The sequence below is a fragment of the Scyliorhinus canicula genome, chromosome 8 (genome assembly GCF_902713615.1).
Source record: "Scyliorhinus canicula chromosome 8, sScyCan1.1, whole genome shotgun sequence".
Classification (NCBI taxonomy): Eukaryota; Metazoa; Chordata; class Chondrichthyes; order Carcharhiniformes; family Scyliorhinidae; genus Scyliorhinus; species Scyliorhinus canicula.
In genome coordinates, this window is record NC_052153.1 from 52,711,639 (window position 1) to 52,735,580 (window position 23,942).

Sequence of the window (23,942 nt, forward strand, 5' to 3'; positions counted from 1 at the left end):
TGTGTACAGGGGAGGGGGTTTGTTCATTATCATTGTGTACAGGGGAGGGGGTTGTGCATGGTCAGTGTGTACAGGGGTGGGGGTTTGAGCATTGTCAGTGTGTACAGGGGAGGGGGTTTGTGCATTGTCAGTTTGTACAGGGGAGGGGGTGTGTGCATTATCAGTGTGTACAGGGGAGGGGGTTTGAGCATTGTCAGTGTGTACAGGGGAGGGGGTTTGGCATTGTCAGTGTGTACAGGGGAGGTGGTTTGAGCATTGTCAGTGTGTACAGGGCAGGGGTTTGAGCATTATCACTGTGTACAGGGGAGGGGGTTTGAGCATTATCAGTGTGTACAGGGGAGGTGGTTTGAGCATTATCAGTGTGTACAGGGGAGGGGGTTTGGCATTGTCAGTGTGTACAGGGGAGGGATGTGAGCATTGTCAGTGTGTACAGGGGAGGGGGTTTGAGCATTATCAGTGTATACAGGGGAGGGGGTTTGGCATTGTCAGTGTGTACAGGGGAGGGGATGTGAGCATTGTCAGTGTGTACAGGGGAGGGGGTTTGAGCATTGTCAGTGTGTACAGGGGAGGGGTTTGAGCACTCAGTGTGTACATGGGAGGGGGTTTGTGCATTATCAGTTTGTACAGGGGAGGGGGTGTGTGCATTATCAGTGTGTACAGGGGAGGGGGTTTGTGCATTATCAGTGTGTACAGGGGAGGGGGTTTGAGCATTGTCAGTGTGTACATGGGAGGGGGTTTGTGCATTATCATTGTGTACATGGGAGGGGGTTTGTGCATTATCATTGTGTACAGGGGAGGGGGTTTGTTCATTATCATTGTGTACAGGGGAGGGGGTTGTGCATGGTCAGTGTGTACAGGGGAGGGGGGTTGAGCATTGTCAGTTTGTACAGGGGAGTGGGTGTGTGCATTATCAGTGTGTACAGGGGAGGGGGTTTGTGCATTATCAGTGTGTACAGGGCAGGGGGTTTGAGCATTGTCAGTGTGTACATGGGAGGGGGTTTGTGCATTATCAGTTTGTACAGGGGAGGGGGTGTGTGCATTATCAGTGTGTACAGGGGAGGGGGTTTGTGCATTATCAGTGTGTACAGGGGAGGGGGTTTGAGCATTGTCAGTGTGTACATGGGAGGGGGTTTGTGCATTATCAGTGTACAGGGGAGGGGGTTTGTGCATTATCAGTGTGTACAGGGGAGGGGTTTGAGCATCATCAGTGTGTACAGGGGAGGGGGTTTGTGCATTGTCAGTGTGTACAGGGGAGGGGGTTTGTGCATTATCAGTGTGTACAGGGGAGGGGGTTTGAGCATTGTCAGTGTGTGCAGGGGAGGGGGTTTGAGCATTGTCAGTGTGTACAGGGGAGAGGGTTTGTGCATTATCAGTGTGTACAGGGGAGGGGGTTTGTGCATTGTCAGTATGTACAGGGGAGGGGGTTTGTACATTGTCAGTATGTACAGGGGAGGGGGTTTGTGCATTATCAGTGTGTATGGGGGAGGGGTTTGTGCATTGTCAGTGTGTACATGGGAGGGGGTTTGTGCATTATCATTGTGTACATGGGAGGGGGTTTGTGCATTATCATTGTGTACAGGGGAGGGGGTTTGTTCATTATCATTGTGTACAGGGGAGGGGGTTGTGCATGGTCAGTGTGTACAGGGGTGGGGGTTTGAGCATTGTCAGTGTGTACAGGGGAGGGGGTTTGTGCATTGTCAGTTTGTACAGGGGAGGGGGTGTGTGCATTATCAGTGTGTACAGGGGACGGGGTTTGAGCATTGTCAGTGTGTACAGGGGAGGGGGTTTGGCATTGTCAGTGTGTACAGGGGAGGTGGTTTGAGCATTGTCAGTGTGTACAGGGGAGGGGTTTGAGCATTATCACTGTGTACAGGGGAGGGGGTTTGAGCATTGTCAGTGTGTACAGGGGAGGGGTTTGAGCATTATCAGTGTGTACAGGGGAGGTGGTTTGAGCATTATCAGTGTGTACAGGGGAGGGGGTTTGGCATTGTCAGTGTGTACAGGGGAGGGATGTGAGCATTGTCAGTGTGTACAGGGGAGGGGGTTTGAGCATTATCAGTGTATACAGGGGAGGGGGTTTGGCATTGTCAGTGTGTACAGGGGAGGGGATGTGAGCATTGTCAGTGTGTACAGGGGAGGGGGTTTGAGCATTGTCAGTGTGTACAGGGGAGGGGTTTGAGCACTGTCAGTGATATCAGGGGAGGGGGTTTGTGCATTATCACTGTGTACAGGGAAGGGGGTTTGAGCACTGTCAGTGTGTACAGGGGTGGGTGTGTGTGCATTATCAGTGTGTACAGGGGAGGGGGTTTGAGCATTATCAGTGTGTACAGGGGAGGGGGTTTGTGCATTATCAGTGTGTACAGGGGAGGGGGTTTGAGCATTGTCAGTGTGTACAGGGGAGGGGGTTTGTGCATTGTCAGTGTGTACAGGGGAGGGGGTTTGTGCATTGTCAGTGTGTACAGGGGAGGGGGTTTGTGCATTGTCAGTGTGTACAGGGGAGGGGGTTTGAGCATTGTCAGTGTGTACAGGGGAGGGGGTTTGTGCATTGTCACTGTGTACGGGGAGGGGGTTTGTGCATTATCACTGTGTACAGGGGGGGGTTTGTGCATTATCAGTGTGTACAGGGGAGGGGGTTTGTGCATTATCAGTGTCTACAGGGGAGGGGGTTTGAGCATTGTCAGTGTGTACAGGGGAGGGGGTTTGTGCATTGTCAGTGTGTACAGGGGAGGGGGTTTGTGCATTGTCAGTGTGTACAGGGGAGGGGGTTTGAGCATTGTCACTGTGTACAGGGGAGGGGGTTTGTGCATTCAGTGTGAACAGGGGAGGGGGTTTGAGCATTGTCAGTGTGTACAGGGGAGGGGGTTTGAGCATTGTCACTGCGTACAGTGGAGGGGGTTTGAGCATTATCAGTGTGTACAGGGGAGGGGATTTGAGCATTATCAGTGTGTACAGGGGAGGGGGTTTGAGCATTGTCAGTGTGTACACGGGAGAGGGTTTGAGCATTGTCAGTGTGTACAGGGGAGGGGGTTTGAGCATTGTCAGTGTGTACAGGGGAGTGCGTTTGAGCATTGTCAGTGTGTACAGGGGAGTGCGTTTGAGCATTGTCAGTGTGTACAGGGGAGGGGGTTTGAGCATTGTCAGTGTGTACAGTGGAGGGGGTTTGTGCATTCTGTTTTGTCATATCAGTGTACCTTTAAGAATTGGGTGTTTATAAATGGGTGTGTATATAAATATCTGTTGTGAGAGTTCTGTTAAGTAATGGGTGTTTATTACTGCAGTGATATCAGAGAGTGGGAGGAACTGGGCTGTCTGTCAGCTTTGTTACTTTTGTTTTATGCTTTTTGCTGCATAGTGTGTTTTTGTTTCATTTTCAGAGCTGGATAGCTACAGTCACAGCCAGAAGGTGTATGAGTCTCTCTGTAATCTAAAAACTCTAAATCGGTCCTTTGGTGATTTAAAACTAATACATGCTCTCAGTAGTGACTTTAACCTGATGTGCTTCTGTTTGAAGCTTTTTTAAAAAAATCTTATGGATGTTAAAAGAACAGCTGAAGGATCACTTAGTGTTGTATTCTTTGGGGGTTGTATTTGAATTAATGTTTGCTGAGATGTTCACTATATGTTTTAAAAAGGTTAACTTGAGTTCATAGAATAAACATTGTTTTGCTTTAAAAAATACGTTTCCATTTCTGCTGTACCATACCTGTAGAGTGGGCCGTGTGCTCCCCATACCACAAACTATTAAAAGTTATGGGTCAGGTGAACTCCATTATACACTTTAGGGTTCTCTATACCCTGGCCCATAACAGTGTGTACAGGGGAGGGAGTTTGAGCATTGTCAGTGTGTACATGGGAGGGGGTTTGTGCATTATCAGTGTGTACAGGGGAGGGGGTTTGTGCATTATCAGTGTGTACAGGGGAGGGGGTTTGAGCATTGTCAGTGTGTACATGGGAGGGGGTTTGTGCATTATCAGTGTGTACAGGGGAGGGGGTTTGTGCATTATCAGTGTGTACAGGGGAGGGGGTTTGAGCATCATCAGTGTGTACAGGGGAGGGGGTTTGAGCATTGTCAGTGTGTGCAGGGGAGGGGGTTTGTGCATTGTCAGTGTGTACAGGGGAGGGGGTTTGTGCATTGTCAGTGTGTACAGGGGAGGGGGTTTGTGCATTGTCAGTGTGTACAGGGGAGGGGGTTTGAGCATTATCAGTGTGTCCAGGGGAGGGGTTTTGAGCATTCAGTGTGTAGAGGGGAGGGGGTTTGAGCATTGTCAGTGTGTACAGGGGGGGGTTTGTGCATTGTCAGTGTGTACAGGGGAGGGGGTTTGAGCATTGTCACTGTGTACAGGGGAGGGTGTTTGAGCATTATCAGTGTGCACAGGGGAGGGGCTTTGAGCATTATCAGTGTGCACAGGGGAGGGGCTTTGAGCATTATCAGTGTGTACATGGGAGGGGGTTTGAGCATTGTCAGTGTGTACAGGGGAGGGGGTATGAGCATTATCAGTGTGTACAGGGGAGGGGGTTTGAGCATTCAGTGTGTACAGGGGAGTGGGTTTGTGCATTGTCAGTGTGTCCAGGGGAGGGGGTTTGAGCATTGTCAGTGTGTACAGGGGAGTGCGTTTGTGCATTGTCAGTGTGTACAGGGGAGTGCGTTTGAGCATTATCAGTGTGCACAGGGGAGGGGCTTTGAGCATTATCAGTGTGCACAGGGGAGGGGCTTTGAGCATTATCAGTGTGTACACGGGAGGGGGTTTGAGCATTGTTAGTGTGTACAGGGGAGGGGGTTTGTGCATTATCAGTGTGCACAGGGGAGGGGGTTTGTGCATTATCAGTGTGCACAGGGGAGGGGCTTTGAGCATTATCAGTGTGTACAGGGGAGGGGGTTTGAGCATTGTCAGTGTGTACAGGGCAGGGGGTTTGAGCATTATCAGTGTGTACACGGGAGGGGGTTTGAGCATTGTCAGTGTGTACAGGGGAGGGGGTATGAGCATTATCAGTGTGTACAGGGGAGGGGGTTTGAGCATTATCAGTGTGTACAGGGGAGTGGGTTTGTGCATTGTCAGTGTGTACAGAGGAGGGGGTTTGAGCATTGTCAGTGTGTACAGGGGAGTGCGTTTGTGCATTCAGTGTGTACAGGGGAGTGCGTTTGAGCATTGTCAGTGTGTACAGGGGAGGGGGTTTGTGCATTCTGTTTTGTCATATCAGTGTACCTTTAAGAATTGGTTGTTTATAAATGGGTGTGTATATACATATCTGTTGTGAGAGTACTGTTAAGTAATGGGTGTTTATTACTATAGTGATATCAGAGAGTGGGAGGAACTGGGCTGTCTGTCAGCTTTGTTACTTTTGTTTTATGCTTTTTGCTGCATAGTGTGTTTTTGTTTCATTTTCAGAGCTGGATAGCTGCAGTCACAGCCAGAAGGTGTATGAGTCTCTCTGTAATCTAAAAACTCTAAATCGGTCCTTTGGTGATTTAAAACTAATACATGCTCTCAGTAGTGACTTTAACCTGATGTGCTTCTGTTTGAAGGTTTTTTAAAAAAATCTTATGGATGTTAAAAGGACAGCTGAAGGATCACTTAGTGTTGTATTCTTTGGGGGTTGTATTTGAATTAATGTTTGCTGAGATGTTCACTATATGTTTTAAAAAGGTTAACTTGAGTTCATAGAATAAACATTGTTTTGCTTTAAAAAATACGTTTCCATTTCTGCTGTACCATACCTGTAGAGTGGGCCGTATGCTCCCCATACCACAATCTATTAAAAGTTATGGGTCAGGTGAACTCCATTATACACTTTAGGGTTCTCTAAACCCTGGCCCATATCAGTGAGTACAGGGGAGGGGATTTGTGCATTGTCTGTGTGTACAGGGGAGGGGCACCCTAATTGTTCCGATTCTGATGATGAGTTTGCCTCTGCCATCTTCGATCCCACCGATCTCCACGCCTTTCTCAGCTCCTCCGAAGGGCTTCCGCTCACAGCTTCTTCCCAATATTCTTTCTTGCTCCTTTTGATATTCTCTCACAAAAGGATCTGAAATGGGATGAGTTTGTCCACCACTTACCGCCTGGAATCAGGTGAAATGGACCAAAACCAAGAGCCCTTTTGGGAGCTACCTTACGCGTGATCTCCTACATGTCATGACCGGATGTCGTAAAGACGCTATTTCAATCGTCAGTATTGCTGAACTTGTCAAATGTTCCTGACTTATTGTACTTCAGTAATAATTTTAACTCTTTTTAATATAGAAACAGATCATTCACCGGAAATATTTGTGACAGGTATTGTTCAAAATATCTTCAGAATGGTTTCCATATTTGGAAACATTGCCTGCAAACCATTTCGTATAAATCTATAAGAATCATCTGGTGATCTCAAAGCAAAGAGCTCATCATTCTCGATGAAATGAATGAATTCTTTCACTTCCTTTTCAAAAGCATTCTCATCCACACTTCTGTCGAAAAGAATGCAAAATAAATCAACAGTTTTCTTCAGAGATTCACTTCTACTCTGCAATTGCACCATTATTGTCTCACAAATAATATTGACAGCTTTTCTCTTTCCCTTTTACTGTGATTTCATTGGCCGAAATTCTCCGATCATTGCAATTCACTTTTCCCGCCGGCAGCACATCCCACCCATAGGTTTCCCAGTGGCGTGGGGTAGTTACAATGGGAAATCCCATTGACAAGATGAAATCCTGCTGCCAGCGAACGGCACGCCGTCAAGAAACGTATAGCTTGGGGAGCTGGAAAATCCTGCCCATTGTCTCTAGTTTCACTGAAGAATAACTTCCAGTGTCTCGTATCCTTCCCATCGTCCGAGTGACCTGTATTGTTTGTTAATGTTAAAGTCAGTGCCTCTGCTTCCACCGAGCTATAGTCATTTTGAACTTCCGTGACAAAATTTTAAACTGAAGCTAAGAATTGTGCAGCATTCATTAAAGTTGTATCAACATTTTCCAGCGATTTGCTGGCGGCAATAATGGTTTCTCAAAAGAGTAAAAACAGCAATATTGTACTTTTCAAACATCCCTGCTCAGTATTTTGCTCTAGTTTTGACATATGGGGTGGGATTCTCTGGGAATCGGCGGGACGGGCAGAAACAGCAATGGAGTGGCGGGAACCACTCCAGCGTCGGGCCGCCCCAAAGGTGCAGAATCCTCCGCACCTTCAGGGGCTAGGCCGGTTCCGGAGTGGTTTGCGCCCCGCCGGCCGGCATGGAAGGCCTTTGGTGCCGCGCCAGCCGGGGCCGAAGGGACTCCGCCGGCCGGCACTGGTCCACGCATGCACGGGAGCGTCAGCGGCTGCTGATGTCATCCCCGCGCATGCGCGGGGGGGGGTTCACCTTCGCGCCGGCCATCGCGGTGGCTGACACAGCCGGTGCGTAGGAATAGTGCCCCCATGGCATAGGCCCGCCCGCGGATCGGTGGGCCCTAATCGCGGGCCAGGTCACCGTGGGGGCACCCCCCAGGGCCAGATCGCCCCCCCCCCCCCCCAAGGACCCTGGAGCCCGCTCCCATCGCCAGGTCCTGCCGGTAAGGGACCAATTCCAATTTATGCCGGCGGGACCTGCATAGAATGGGCGGGACTTTGACCCATCATGGGCCGGAGAATCTCCGGGGGAGGCCCACCGACCGGCGCTGCCCGATTCCCACCCCTGCCAAATCTCCGGCGCCAGAGAATTCGGCAGCCAGCGGAGACGGGATTCACCCCCCCCCCCCCCCCCCCCAGGCCTTCTCCGGAGAATCCCGCCCACGGTTTTTCTGAATTTGATCCAGTTATGTCTATTAAGGTTTCTTTATATCAGCAAAGTTCATTTTCAAAGCCAATTCGGGATCTACACAGGTGGACCACCAGGTGCCACAAATTCTTTTGACCATCAAATGTTTTCCATTTGCTTGCTCCAAGTGTGATTGCAATATATTCCACAACAGCGTGGAAACCAAAACAAAATATATGTTTTGAACAAAGTCATAAAATGTATGGCTGCCTCACAGGATTCAGCTGCAGCATTGCAGATTAAATTCAAGGAATGACTGGAACATGGGATGAATAACGCACAGGGGCTTACATTGCTCAGTCTCGCTTGTAGACCTAAATATTTTCCTGCCATATTTGCGGCATTAGCGAACTTCTGCCCATGACAATTCTTGATGTCCAAACCTAAATTGCAATGATTGCCAAACCTGTCTGCAGGCACTCAGGAAGGTGGGATTGTACCTGGACAAAACAAAAAAATTCACTCTAGAACTTTCCCATCACTGGTCACATATCTTAAAATTGATGTTAATTGGTCCACATGACTCAAATCTGGTCTTGAATCAACTATTATGGAATAGAATTTGGCATCTTTTACTTCATTAGTGAATTGGTTTCTAAGCAGTTCTGCCATTCTAGAGAGGAAGTCATCATAGGTGTTAAAAAGTTGATCTTCCCTGAACCCCAATATTGATAACTTTTCAAATGCTCTTTGAGAAGCTCATCAAATTCACTGAGATATTCAAGGCAGGCTAAAAAAAATGATCTCTTTGACTTAACAATGATGTCTCATCATGTCCTCTTCGAGGTGGTCCCAAAGAATACAGCAGCATGTGGCAACAACACATTTGAAATGAAATCAATGAAAATCGCTTATTGTCACGAGTAGACTTCATATGAAGTTACTGTGAAAAGCCCTGAGTCGCCACATTCCGGTGCCTGTTCGGGGATGCTGGTATGGGACCCTCAGCACTTTCATCCAATAAGAATACTTCTTTCAAACTGAGCTGATGATACACAATCAATTCTCCCAGATAATTTATATCTCTGAACGAACTCACACATAACCTTAATATGAGCTTTGGAAATGTCATGATTAGCAATATCTCTGCCAACATTTCTCCAGTTAGAGTATCCGTCAATGAATGTTTATTTCCCTTTATTAGGATCAGGGAATAATTTGCAAATATACCAATAGACTGCCTGAGGGGTTCCCAAAAATATCAACAAATTTCTCATTTCCATCACCCCATTTCTCTTCACCCTCCGAAAATGGGACTTATGAAGACGTCTAATCTGCTTTTGCCTCCAACCTCAAAACGTTTTCCAAAATTTTCTATTTTGCCTATGATTTCTGGTTTATTTAGTACAAAATATTCAATTATACCCAGTGGAACAGATTTTAGCCTTAAGACAATGTCTTCAGGGTAGGTTTCTTCCCTCACTTGTATAAGATACGAGTTTGGCTCAGCTGTAATACTACACCCAGTTCCAGTCACCGAACTTTAGGAAAGGTGTGATGCATTAGAGAGGGTTCAGAAGATGTTCATGAGAATGATTCCAGGAACGAGGACCTTCAGTTATGAAGATAGATTGGAGAATTTGGGACTGTTTTCTTTCAAGAAAAGACATTTTTGAGAGGAAATTTGATAGACGTATTCAAAATCATGAGGAGTCTGGACAGAGAGAAACTGCTCCCATTATTGAAAGGATCGAGACCGAGAGGACACTGATATAAAATAATTAACAAAAGAAGCAAAAGCAGCATGAGGACAAACGTTTTCATGCGGCAAGTGGTTAGGGTCTGGAGTGCACTGCCCAAAAATGTGCTGCGAGGCATGGTAGCACAGTGGTTAGCACTATCGCTTTGCACCAGGATCCCAGGTTCGATTCCCGACTTGGGTCACTGTCTGTGCGGAGTCTGCACATTCTTCCCGTGTCTGCATGGGTTTCCTCCGGGTGCTCCGGTTTCCTCCCATAAGTCCAGAAAGATGGTGCTGTTCGGCAAATTGGACATTCTGAATTCTCCCTCAGTGTACCCAAACAGGCAGTGTGGCGACTGGGGCATTTTCATAGTAACTTCATTGCAGTGTTAATGCAAGCCTACTTGTGAGAATAGTAAAGATTATTATTTTAATCTGCAACATGAAGATTCTCTACAGAAGCAATATATTATTTAAACACAGGTATGGAGTTGTCTCTCTAATAGCATTGCCAGTGTGGGTGTGTTTGTGTCAGCTGCTTATTATAACAAAGTAAACACTCCCAAAATGCACAGGGCAGCTGGTGGTGGGTGTGTCAAATTTCAAGCCCGGCAGTTTACCTTCCTTAATAATTAACTTTTTCTTGAGGCTCTTCCATATTTTAGAGGTGAGCTGACAGGTAGTTCTACAGCTGTCATTTGTGTGAATGGACAATGTGAAGGGATCTGTGAGACTCTGTCACACTGATTTGCACTTCAGGTTTCCTCAGGTAAGTGAAATTTAAGGATTAAGAATGCATGTTTATCACAATTCTCTTGATCTTTGCCGCGTTAATTTGGTCCACGAATGGGAAGGTCAGAACTCAGAGACTAATCAAACTCAGTTTTGTGATTTCAAGATCAGTTGTGCAAAATGATTTGGAACAAGTGTTTGCACTAACCCTCAAACTCGCCCGACTGCTACAACTTGAACACTTGATACAGCTGCAATCATGGCACAAGACTGAAAGCCACTGTGACTCATGTACATTTTACAACCTTCGCTGTGCAAATTGATATGGCACCATGTTAGTGAAATGAGAGCCCAAAGTGCAAATGTTATAATGACACTTGATTTTGTGTATTCATTTGCTGCATTTTAAGGATTAAGTTCCTGCTGTGTTAGTTCTCAATATAGTTTATAAATCTGCCACGTTTACTCACCAGTCCAAAGCTCATGATGGAGCATAACGCGTTATAACTTGTGAATGAAATAGCATTCCTGTGACTTAATCGGCTGATTTTATTTTTTTACTAGTGTCTGAAATACTTCCCTGCAGACGTATCTTGTAGCTCACCTGTTTGCACCCTGTCTGAAACGTGGAAAGGTAACAAATAGTAAAACAAAGCGATCTAATAGAATTAAACCTTCCATCTTTTGGATGAGGCATTAAACAAAGGCACCAAATTTACATCCCATGATACAATGGTGGTATTTTGATGAGTGGAGCAGGGAGGGCGCGGGGGGGGGGGGGGGGGGGGGGGGTTCTGTCAATGTTCTGGCCACGGCCAATCCCTTGAGCAATATTATGAAAATAGATGGTGCTGGAATACACATCATTACTTGTTTGGAGGATCAAGTTTTTCTTTTGTCCACTTTTTACTAATAATCAAGACAGATTGGAAAACCATGCTCACAAATTGGCCAGAGCTGAACGCCTTACCACTCAAAACAACCAGCATATCAACTGGTGCTTGAGGTGAGCCTTTGTTCATCTCTTCATCTCGGGCCCTTTGTTGATTTTTATCCACACTCTCCTCCCGTGTCTAATTCTTCGGGATCTGTACTCCAACTGGCTGCGTGACCTCCACCCCCTCAAATGTGTGTATTACTCAGGGATTCATTTATTTGGAGTGAAGTTCAACACATGGTGACAAGTGAATTTAAGCAGATTGGAACAAAACGTTGCTCAGGCAGATTTTAAGTAGTTACCTCGGCTGCCATAGGAATTTGGAAAAACACAGGATTGGAGCAGACCACCTCCGTCCCAAACTTTGAGAAACAAATTACTGAATACATCACCTTTGCCATGCATTTAAAATGATAAAATAATCATTTAAGATTGCTTTGGTGGATGCAACTGTCGAAAGTGAAAGCAGAAACGAAACAAGGAACTGAGAGTTATTTAAAGGGGTGACATCATGTCACTGAAATCTAGTATAGGGCTGCCCACATCTTCAAGGATTCGAACTGTCAAAGAGTCAATGGGAGTGAAACTGGTCTCCAGCAATAGTGCTGAATGCCCGTTTTAGATCATGCCTGATTTTCTTGTCCATCCCAGCGGGATGGAGTGTCGTGAACCACTCCGGCGTCGGGCCGCCCCAAAGGTGCGGATTTCTCCGCACCTTTAGGGGCCAAGCCATAACCTTGAGGGGCTAGGCCCGTGCCGGAGTGGTTGGCGCCCTGCCAGCCGGCGGGAAAGACCTTTGGCACCACGCCAGCCAGGGCCGAAGGGACTTTGCTGGCCGGCGGAAGTCTGCGCATGTGCCGGAGCGTCAGCGGCTGCTGACGTCATCCCTGCGTATGCGTAGGGGAGGGGGTCACTTCCGTGTCCGCCATCGTGAAGACTAGGGCCAACACGGAAGGAAAAGATTGCCCCCACGGCACATGCCCACCCGTTAATCAGTGGGCCCCGATCGCGGGTCAGGCCACCGTGGGGCACCCCCCGGGGCCATATCGCCCCGCGCCCCCCCCCCGCCCAGGACCCCGGAGCCCGCTCACGCCACCTGGTCCCGCCGGTAAGGTAGGTGGTTTGATTCCCGCCGGCGGGACCGGCATGACAGCAGGGACTAGGGCCCATCGCGAGCCGGAGAATCGCCGGGGGAGGGGGGCCCGCCGACAGGCGCGGCGCGATTCCCGCCCCCGGCGAATCTCTGGTGCTGGCTCTTCGGGAGAAGGCGGGGGTGGGATTCACGCCGCCCCCTGGCGATTCTCCGACCCGGCGGGAGGTCGGAGAATCCAGCCCCAGAGTTTTCTACCCAAATAAATTAGAAGTTTGGGTCCCATGTCCCTCCAACTCAGAGATGCCAATCAAACAGTTCCTTGGATAAGATTCCCATACAGGAAGGATGGCTAGATTGAATGCAATGGTGAAACCATTTGTTCTGTTCCTGGTCAGGCTGCAACTGTGGAAATAAACACTGTTTCAGTCAACCGCTGGGGACAATAGGGAGAAGGCAGTGCACTAAGCAGGCAGTAGTAGGTTTAACAACCCTTCGTTCCACAGAAGCAGCTTGTCTTCAGCTCCCCATAACAGCTAGCAGTACCCTCTGTATGCTGGAACTGGCAGGAATCTAATAAACAATGCATCCTAACATCTTGCCCAATGTGCGTGAGAGTGACAGCTTCCTGCCTCTGTCCTGGTTAAGTGCAGGGTGGGAAAACTTGTAGACTACTGACTTGTTGACTCCCACCTGCTGCCAATTGAGGCCCTTAAATGGGCAATTAATGCTCACTTAAAGGCCTAATCCCACTCCCACTGACATTCAAACAGTGGTGGGCTAGACAGGAAAGTCACCCACAAGCCTGGCATGTTTCCTTGTGGGCTCCGGTTGTAATAAGGCAGGGGTCCCTTGTTGCAGGTACTCAGTGCTTGATCAAGGGATCTGGCTTCAGGAAGGCTTACTGAGAGCCACCATCGTGCTCTTGTCTCTAGTTCTTTTACCCTCCCCAAAAACCCAACCCTCAATCCCCACCCTATCCCGCTCACTTGTGACCTATGTCCCGAACTGAGTCTCTTTTGGGCGCATTGCTGGTGGCTACTACTGTTACCTCAATAGCTGCCTGCCATGAAGAGCTGCATATCAGCATCTGATTGGCAGCTCTCGGGGAATGGAATTTCAGCCCCCAGGCTCCTTGATCCCAAAGAAAGCCCGTCAGTGGCCATTTAGTGCTTGACTGGTACTTAATGTGGTGGACCTTCCCCAAAGGAGGCGATGCAGGTCCAGACCATGCATTAAATTCTACCCGGTTTCTGTGAAGAGGTTGGATACATAGTTTGTAAAAAGACACGGCATATTAACTAGCTGGAGGAAAACCTCAAGTAGAAACTAATGTCTGGGTCTAAAAACTATTCCACTAAAAAGATTCCTAGCAAAGGAATTTTCTTCCTGGAATATTTCAGCTTCCACCACAGAATAACTTCATTTTAACTCTCGGAAAATTCAACTTTAACATTGTGTTAAAATTTCTGTAGAAACCGATAACGTTCCGGTGACTAATTGGAAGGATTACTTGACAAGACTTTATGTTTTAAGGCTTTTACTGTAACAGCCAAACTCAAAACAGCATTGGCTAAACACTAGTATTGTAGGCAACCTAAACTCCAGACCACAGAAAATTTCCCCATTTAGCTGAAAATCCCCTTTCACAGTTTTACATTACTCTGTCCCTTAAGTGGACACTTCATCCTCCAATGCATGAACTCAATGCATTCTATGCTCGGTTCGAGCACGAAACCAATGATCCGCTGTCGAGTACCCATAACACACCCACACCCGCCATCACAACTTCCAAAGTCAGATCGGCCTTCCTGAAAGTGAACCCTTGGAAGGCGAAGGGTAAGGATGGGATTCCTGGTCGTGCACTCAGAGCCTGCGCAGACCAGCTGGCAGATGTGTTCGCAGACGTCTTTAACCTGTCCCTACTCTGCTCCGAGGTCCCCACCTGCTTCAAGAAGATCACCATCATACCGGTGCCAAAGAAGAACCAGGCAACATGCCTCAATGACTACCGTCCGGTGGTCCTGACTTCAGTCATAATGAAGTGCTTCGAGAGGTTGATCATGAAGCGCATCATTTCCATACTCCCAGAACGCCTAGATCGACTGCAATTGTCGTACCGCCGCAACCGGTCCACAGCAGACGCCATTTCCCTGGCCCTACACTCATCCCTAGAGCATCTCGCCAACAAGGACGCCTACATCAGACTCCTATTTATTGACTGCAGCTCCGCCTTCAACATCATAATCCCAACCAAACTCATATCAAAGCTCCAAAACCTAGGACTTGGTTCCTCACTCTGCAACTGGATCCTCGACTTTCTGACACACCGACCACAATCAATAAGAATAAACAACAACACCTCCTCCAAAATAGTCCTCAATACTGGGGCCCCACAAGTCCCCTACTAAAGCCCCTGTACTCACACGACTGCATCATGGCAAAACTTGGTTCCAACTCCATCTACAAGTTTGCTGACGATATGACCATACTGGGCTGGATCTCGAATAACGACGAATCAGAATACTGGAGGGAGATAGAGAACCTAGTGGAGTGGTGCAGCGACAACAATCTATCCCTCAATGCCAGCAAAACTAAAGAGCTGGCCATTGACTTCAGGAAGCAAAGTACTGTACACACCTCTGTCAGCATCAACGGGGCCAAGATGGAGATGGTTAGCAGCTTCAAATTCCTAGGTGTACACATCTCCAAAAATCTGTCCTGATCCACCCACGTCGACGCTACCACCAAGAAAGCACAACAGCGCCTATACTTTCGCAGGAAACTAAGGAAATTCGGCATGCCCACATTAACTCTTACCAACTTTTACAGATGCATCATAGAAAGCATCCTATCTGGCTGCATCACAGCCTGGTATGGCAACTGCTCGGCCCAAGACCGCAAGAAACTTCATTGAGTCGTGAACATAGCCCAGTCCATCACACAAACCTGCTTCCCATCCATTAACTCCATCTACACCTTGGCTGCCTGGGGAAAGCGGACAGCATAATCAAAGAACCCTCCCACCCATCTTACTCACTCTTCCAACTTCTTCCATCGGGCAGGAGATACAAAAGTCTGAGAATACGCACGAACAGACTCTAAAACAACTTTTCCCCCACTGTTACCAGACTCCTAAATGACCCTCTTATAGACTGATCTCATCAACACTACACCCCTGTATGCTTCACCTGATGCCGTGTTTATGTAGTTACATTGTGTACTTTGTGTTGCCCTATTCAGTATTTTATTTTCATGTACTTAATGATCTGTTGAGCTTCTCGCAGAAAAATACTTTCCACTGTACCTCGGTACATGTGACAATAAACAAATCCAATCCAGGAGCCAATCCAAAACTATTCTCAGTTCCTGATGGCTTGCTTCCTTTTCCCTTTCATAGCCTGATAACTTCTAATCGAACTGGCATTCACAGTGAGATTCCCTCTGCTAGCCAAAGCTAGGTGACTCTTGGTCACTTCACTTGGAGTGCCAGTGCCCACTGCATTGTGCGCGTTGAACAATAAATACTGACTGCCTCTATCTTTCTGCTTGGTCTCTCTCAGATTCTTGCAGATTGTTTGTGTCTATGAGGTTCAGGTCTATCTTAGGAATGTCTGCAACCAGATCATAAATAGCTTCCATGAACTTTCCCTTGCCAAACCCCATCCCCGTGAATCACAAGGGCCTTGTATCCAGAAAGCAATGCTAATTATCTCATCTTTAGATCGCCAACTTTATTCTATCTTGAAATTAAATAGACAGTTAAAAATATAACCACTTGTTGAGCATTTTATTCTTCATACCTCTCTGAGACTTAGGGCCTAACATTCTATTCACCATCACAGATGCCCTTGCCATTGTCCACTTATGTGAACATCTTTCACTTTCATCCTAGTAAACCAATCTGGGCCTCACTGTGTCCATAGCAAACAAACCGCCCAGGTTAATTGTTGTCAAACAGGATTTTTGAACAGGGCACAAGGCCCCACTAATTACCCTATTTTATCTTAAATTAAACAAAGTGTCCCAAAACTTAACAATCTTCCAAACCTTATAAGTGCAACAACTGTGATAATTCTACTTTAACCCTGGGACAATTCATCTTGACCAAGGGATATTTCAACTTTCACTATGTCCAAATGTCAGTTGCAAATTTAATACAGGCACAGCCAGCATTCTCTGATTTGCATATTTGTTTCACCACAATGTAAAATATCCGATCCCTGAAGTCCAGTCTTGCTCTGGGGCATGCTTCACCGTGAGTCAAAGCTGGAGAAAGGATCGTTTCCACACACTACTGATCAGAAGTAGCTGTCTGAGAGAGGAATCTCAGCTGCATGCAGAGAACTTTGGATTTTAAAAGGGCACCGGTTGATGGACATTTAATTTGTTGGTGTTGTTTGCTCGTTTCCCTAGTGATTTCCCAACTTCCTCATGACATTGCTGCAAATATAAATATTCGTCTTTTGATCAGACTTTGCAAGCGTATTCAGCCTTTTGATCAACTTCCCATTGAAGGTTCCAGTTTACGGAGCTCGTGAACGCAGACTCCGAGACAGCAGCACTGCTGAAACACAAGGCCTGTTTTGAATGTTGTGGTGTATTTTTACAGTTGCCAGACAGGTTCACAAACAAAGGAATGAGCCCTTATCTCAAGTGCTCACATAGTCCAGTGTTCCTCATTGTTAATATACGAGTTGGCATAACAACGTGTAACTGGAGACAACTTTCAGAGGAACAGCTGTCTCAACACTGCCGGCAGCGCCACGGGACCAGGGAGGGTTCACCTGCCTGGTCAAAAGGTGGTCAATACCCAGATAATGTTGCACTAATTGTAAGTTATTTGTGGAAAGGCTGGTATTTTCATGAAAAAATTACTGGAATTAATCCTTCAATTGTAGCAGAAAGGTTAATTCCTCCAAACTTAGATAGCCAAATATTTTTAAAACCGAAAATGCTGGAAATAACGGTAGCATAGTGGTTACAACAATGGCTTCACTGTGCCAGGGTCCCAGGTTTGATTCCCGGCTCGGGTCATTGTCTTTGTGGAGTCAGCACATTCTCCCTGTGTCTGTGTGGGTTTATCATAGATAGATTATCATAGAATTTACAGTGCAAAAGGAGGCCATTCGACCCATCGAGTCTGCACCGGCTCTTGGAAAGAGCACCCTACTCAAGGTCAACACCTCTACCCTATCCCAGTAACCCAACACTAAGGGCAATTTTGGACACTAAGGGCAATTTATCATGGCCAATCCACCTAACCTGCACATCTTTGGACTGTGGGAGGAAACCGGAGCACCCAGAGGAAACCCACGCAGACACGGGGAGGATGTGCAGACTCGGCACAGGCAGTGACCCAAGCCGGAATCGAACCTGGAACCCTGGAGCTGTGAAGCAATTGAGCTATCCACAATGCTACCGTGCTCCGGTTTCCTCCCACAAGGGGCTTTTCATAGTAACTTCAGTGCAGTGTTAATGCAAGCCTACTTGTGACAATAAAGATTATTATTGTATTAAATATTCAACAAGTCGGGCAGAACCTGTGGAGAGAAACTGCGGCCTGAATTTTCAGGCTGGCAAACGCTAGCGCTATTGCGGGAATTGGAGCATAATCCAGCCCTGCCGATTCTGACAGGCCCACTGCCATTTCACACTCACTTGAGCATTGATTGGCAGCAGGTGGCCTATCTGATTGGCCAACAGCTTTCCAACCTGTTCAGACACAGCGCTGCAGTGGCCAGAGGAGGTACTGCAGTGCTGCATGGCTGTGCCTCACTCTAAATCCCGGGACCACACTAAGTCCTGGGGCGGGGCGGGGGGGGGGGGGGGGGGGGGGGGGGGGTGCGGCGTAAGGCAGGCCCTGGGGGACTGGGAGGGAGTTGATCTTAACATTGGGGTATAGGCCAGGGATCGAAGGAGCACTGGAATTCCCAGGTCCAAAAGGGAGGGTGCTCCAAATCTCAACGGGCCTTCAGGTTGAGGTGCCTCTCCCCCCACATTTCCCACTCAAGATGGAGATTTGTTCATGGGCAGCACGGCAGCACAGTGGTTAGCACAGTCGCTTCACAGCTCCAGGGTCCCAGGTTCGATTCCCGGGTTGGGTCACTGTCTGGGCGGAGTCTGCACGTTCTCCCCGTGTGTCTGCGGGGGTTTCCTCCGGATGCTCCGGTTTCCTCCCACAGTCCAAAGATGTGCAGGTTAGGTGGATTGGCCATGATAAATTGCCCTTAGTGACCAAAAAGGTAAGGTGGGGTTACTGGGATAGGGTGGAGATGTGGGCTTAAGTAAAGTGCTTTTTCCAAGAGCCAGTGCAGACTCGATAGGCCGAATGGCCTCCTACACTAAGTTCTATGATTCTAAATTCTATGATTTTGCAGTTCCCTACTGGTTCTGACCAGTGCCCACCAGCCTAAAAATTGAGGCTTAGTGAGAACAGGCCCTTAACTAGGCATAAAATGGCTACTTTAGGGCCTTGACAGAAGAAACGGGGGGGGGGGGGGGGGGGAAGTTCCACCTGATGCCTTGTCCACCTCACTGTGAAATTGTGTCTGATCAGAGTGAGTGGGATCCCAGGGGAAATCCTGTATTTTTACACTCCCCCTATCCTGCCTCAGAACCCACCTGGGGAGAGCGTAAAATTCTGGCCTGTGTTGACGTTTCAGGTTGATAATCCTTCATTAGCTCTGACCTGAAATATTTGGATGGATTTAATACAGCCTGTTGTCACGGGAAACCAGGCTGCCGGGTCCAGTCTCCCAGCAGCAGGAGAGCCGCCCACAATGAATGGAGGTGGGACTGGGCCTGCGGTAGAAACTCATCCATTTACAGCGGGTTGTCAGTTCGGCTGATTATTGACTTAATTGGCACCAATTATCCCTGAGCCCACTTCAGTGGAATTTAGTGGTGCCACAGGGATTGCATGCAGTGGAAAGGTTTTCCCATGCCTCCAGAAACCGGGGGAATCCCACAAATGCATATTTGAATTAGCCTATGACTCATTTAAATATGCTGATCCAGGTCACGTCCCCTGAGGGCGAGATCGAGATCCCAACATTTTGGAAGACTCCATTGAATCTCGTGAGGTATTATTTTTTTTTAACTTGAACAAAGCTCTAAATTTATTATCACTGCTAATTTGGATTCGACATGTACTCCTAAATAATACACAGTTGATAATTAACATATAACATACTCATCTATAACTAATCTCTACACTGTACTAATCTATGATCTGCTCTTACTCACACTATCTTTCCTTTGGTCTGCACCCTAGCTAACGCCTTCACTTGCCTCCCCCACAAGGCTTAGCATCAATATCTTATATACTTGTAACTCTAGCTCCCTCTAATGGCTGATCTCGACATTTCATTAACCCTTGCAGTTCTTATATTTATGATAATAACATATATGGGATGTGGACGTCGCTGGAAAAGGCAGAATTTATTTTTTTTGAAAATCTTTTTGTTGGCTTTTCTCATATTTATAAACAGTTGTTGCCTATATACATCACATTTTTCTTGCCCGCGCTAATTTGCTTTATTTTACAGAGAGGTTTGTTTTGTCCTTCATTTGACTAACTGTACGTACATTTTGCTGCCCTCTGGATCGGTCTATGATATCCTCCCTTCCTCCCCCCCCCCCCCCCCCCCCCCCATTGGTTTCAGCACACTTCTTCTCTTGTGGTTCCCCCATTTTCCTTCCCCCCCCCCCCCCCCCCGCAGGTTGCACAGTCCTTTGGTTCTTCATCGTTTTTCCTTTGCTCCTTACTCCTCGTTGCTGGCCTCCAACAGGTTTTGGAACAGGCCGACGAACTGCCCTCAATCCAGTATCCAGGAAGCCTTCCTCTGACCCTTGGATGGCGTACTTAATATTCTCCAGGTGGAGAAATTCCGAGAGGTCAGCCAGCCTGTCTGCAGCTTTGGGTGGTGCTGCCGATCGCCAGCCAAGCAGGATTCTCCGGCGCGCACGATTAGGGAAGCAAAAGCGAGGGCGTTGGCTCCCTTCCCTATGTGTGACTCTGGCTGCTCCGATACCCCGAAGATTGCCACTATTGGGCATGGCTTCACCCTCACCCCCACAACCTTGGACATTGCCTCGGAGAAGGCTGTCCACAACCCAGAAAGCTTGGGGCAAACTCAAAACATGTGGGTGTGTCGTGAAGCATTTTGAGCGTCGCAAATCTCACGAGAGGCCTTGTCCTGACACCAAGTTGAGCACGACAGAGCCGTTAAATCAAGCCTTTGGTCTCGATTCAGTGTGAGCATGAGGGATTGAACTGCAGAACGTGCATCATCTCGCTCATGGTGAGCTGGTGGTGCACTCCTGCACACCACATCCCATTGCAATGGTTATTGCCCCATGGCCACTTCCAGTAGCCAACTGCATCACAATGCCAGGTGGCACCTCCCTGAGTGGCGGCTGTGGTCAGTATAAGCTCACTCCTGAAGGAGCCTGGCTACAAGCTGGTCCACCACACATACACACTGTCTCACTCCCCCACAATGTGCATTTTCCAACTTGTGGGAATGGAGAATGTGAGGGAGAGGCAGATGGAGTAGAGGGGGTTAAATGACTGTGATCCTGGTTCCCGCCACCTGTGGGTGGGATACACAGGTGCGCACCTCTAATTCCAGTCCTGCCCACATGACAGCTGCTAGCACTCGGGCTTTGTCAGATTCAAACTCCAATTGCTGAGTTCCAACCGCTGCTGCGTGCAGAAGAACTACAACTCCCATCAGGCACCATGGTTGTGGGTTTCCCCAGATTCCGCACTGACATTCCTCACTACACAGGCGCTTGGCCACATGCAGCATGGGTAATGTAGTTCTGAATGTGTGTCTGTCTCCACAGCGCCTGCGTCGTGTCCAGAGCTGCAAAGGATCAGATAAGCCCTGGCCCCTTATCTGTGCCTAGTTGGGAATTGTGATTGACTTTTCAATTGTAAGCAGGGTTGCGATGCATGTCTCTACCTGATTGGCTGTAAAAACATCAGTCAGAGATCCTGCATGTGTTTCATTGGAAATCTGATCCTTGATCAGCCATGATCCTATTGAATTGTGGAACGGACCCGAGGGGTTTATTTTATTCTTATTACCTTATGTGTTTCAGGGGACCTTTGAAAACTCACTCACCCTCCTGAAAAATCCAGTTTCAGCAATCAGCACAATGGTGCCACCACCATTTTAAATGACCCACTCCCTTTCCCACACTGCGAAAATGGCCAGTGCCAATGTGGGCGCAGGCCTTCCAGACACCATTTTCTTTTCCCATCCGACTCCACTCATTCCCATTTCAGGATCGCAAAATCTGGCCCAAACTCTGCCAGTTTTAAATTTTGTTAAAGTGTATTTCAGCGTTTATTCTGCTATGTTTGCTTGAATAAAGTTATTGCTGATGATTAATGTTAGAATTCCTTTCAGGGTGACAAGCATGACTGAAAGCAAACATTATTGGTTGGGTCTGGAAAAGCTCCCTGGAATTTAACCAATCCAAGGTTTTAGAAAGAGAATTAAGAACATGCGGGATTCTCCGCTGCCCACGACGGGTCGGAGAATAGCGGGAGGGCGTCCCCGACATTTTTCACGCCCTCCCGCTATTCTCCCCCCCCCCCCCCCCCACGGCCGCCCCACGACACGAATCGCTGCTCGCCTTTTTATTACGGCGAACAGCGATTCTCCCCAGGCCGATGGGCCAAGTTCCCAGGCCTTTACGGCCGTTTTTACGGCAGCAAACACACCTGCTTGCTGCCGTCGTAAAAACAGCCGCAACATGCCCGTTCTGGGCATCCAGGGCCCCGATTGGCACAGCAGTACCACGGCTGTGCCAAGAGGGGCATGGGCCCGCCAGGGCCGGCTCAAGGTACCGGCAACTCGGGCAGTCGCCCGGGGCGCCATCAAGTCTATGTCTATATATTTGCATTATGTACTTCTGTATGTCCTATGTGTTTCATGGTACAGGTGACAATAAATCAAATCTAATTAATTCAGTGGCCGAAAGGTTGTAAGATTCTAAGGACGATCTGCGCATTTGCAACATGTTGCCTCCGCTTGATGGCAGCTAAGCATGCTCAGTAGCTGCCCACGCGCAGCCCGGAGTCACATGGGGTGCTCCTTCAGCCCCGGCCCCTGCCCCCTGTGCGGCCGCCATGTTGATTGGCCTTGGCCGCCTGCCGGTCTGGTTCAGCCGCTGGCGGCTGCTCAGTGTCTGTGTGAGGCAGTGGCTGCACGGAGGGTCCTCGGCAGGAGGAGGGCCGCCGAGGGGAGCAGGAAAAGGCTATCCGCAGCGGGGAAAGGTGATGGAGCGCAGCGCTGGAGGCCTTTAAAATTGGCACTTGTAAGGGCGCCGAAGGTCAGCTTGCCCGGGGCGCCAGCAACCCTAGGGCCACTGCTGGGGCCCGCGATCGGTGGGCACTGATCGCGGGCAGTGCGTCCTTCCACCGTCCCACAGGATCAGTCCGCGGGGCGGCCGAGGGAGATGACGGCCCCGCACATGCGCGGGTTGGAGCCGTCCAACCCGCGCATGCGTGGCTGACGTCATCTTGCGCGTCAGTCGGCGTGACGCTTGGCGCGCGGACTTAGCGACAGTCGCTAAGGCCGCGATGCCGTGCTTCACGGGGCCCCGCTGCTAGCCCCGCCTGTGGAGGGCAGAATCGGGTCCCGGGAGGGGGCCCGGAGGCTGCCGTGAAACATGGCCAGTTTCACGGCAGCCTTTACGATTCGCCGCATTTGCGGAGAATCGCGCCCACATTGTATTCATGTTAATTTGGTGGCCTTGAACTAGCACTCATTAGCACTAACCCGACCATAATCTGCGGAGTCAGCCCATTTGAATATCTATTTGTGTCTCTGCAGGGCAAGTTCTGGGTGGAGTTTTCCCCCCCAAAATGGCAAAGTGTTAGGTTCAGAGGTTCAGTCAGAAAACCAAGGTTTTTCTCCCGAGAGAAACAGGCAGGATCCCGGAGCAGGTCAGCATTTCTTTGAGGGGGCGCATGTTTTGTGCCATCATTGTGTGGGACGGGGCCTAAACATGCCAGCAAGCCTGAACCCAAAGTGAAATTAAAGACCCTGGTTCAATTGATGGCATGTTTTCCACCATCAAACATAGATCACTGGCTTTCGGGCCCTTCTAATGGGCCGTCCTTAATCCCCTTCCCCCTTTAGGCCTGCCCATCCAGGCCCCCCACTCTGGCAGTGCCAACCTGGCCATGCCAAGGGGAAGTGTATATCATGGACCACCCGGAGGCTACAATGGCCTCCGTGCATCCCCCCCCCCCCCCCCCCCCGACATGGTCTCCAAGTCCCCCCTCCCCGCCGTGGTCATCACATCTGTCTCCATTTGTCACACGTCACACCGACGGGTGGGAACATTGCACATTCCCGGAAGATTCGGCGTTAAGCTGATTTTGAATATTAAAACTCATTTAAACGAATGGTAATCGGGTTCACCCTCTGGATGTGAACCTGATTACTTCTGCTAGGAGGGTCCGGCAACATCGCAAACTGTTTGGAGCCTGGCGCAAATCCCATTGTGGGCCTCTCCCGGAATTTTCCCGACATAGGCCATCCTAAACTGGGTATTGTGCAATGAGTGAGGATTAATTAGCAAAGTTGTGGTGTGAGTTCCTTTCGGAAAGAGTGACCATAATATAGTAGAATTCTTTATTAAGATGGAGAGTGACACAGTTAGGTCTGAGACTAGGCTCCTGAACTTAAAGAAAGCTAATT

At 48.5% G+C, this 23,942-nt stretch overlaps 1 protein-coding gene across 1 annotated transcript in view; it reads left to right on the forward strand.

Annotated features, from left to right (window-relative positions):
• Positions 1–10,057: 10,057 nt before the first annotated feature.
• The window catches only part of rassf6 (Ras association domain family member 6), a 79,066-nt gene continuing 65,181 nt past the window's right edge, over positions 10,058–23,942 (forward strand). Inside the window, exon 1 of the mRNA XM_038804566.1 lies at positions 10,058–10,226. The gene's annotated coding sequence lies outside the window, so the exon portion shown is untranslated. The remainder of the gene's footprint in view (positions 10,227–23,942) is intronic.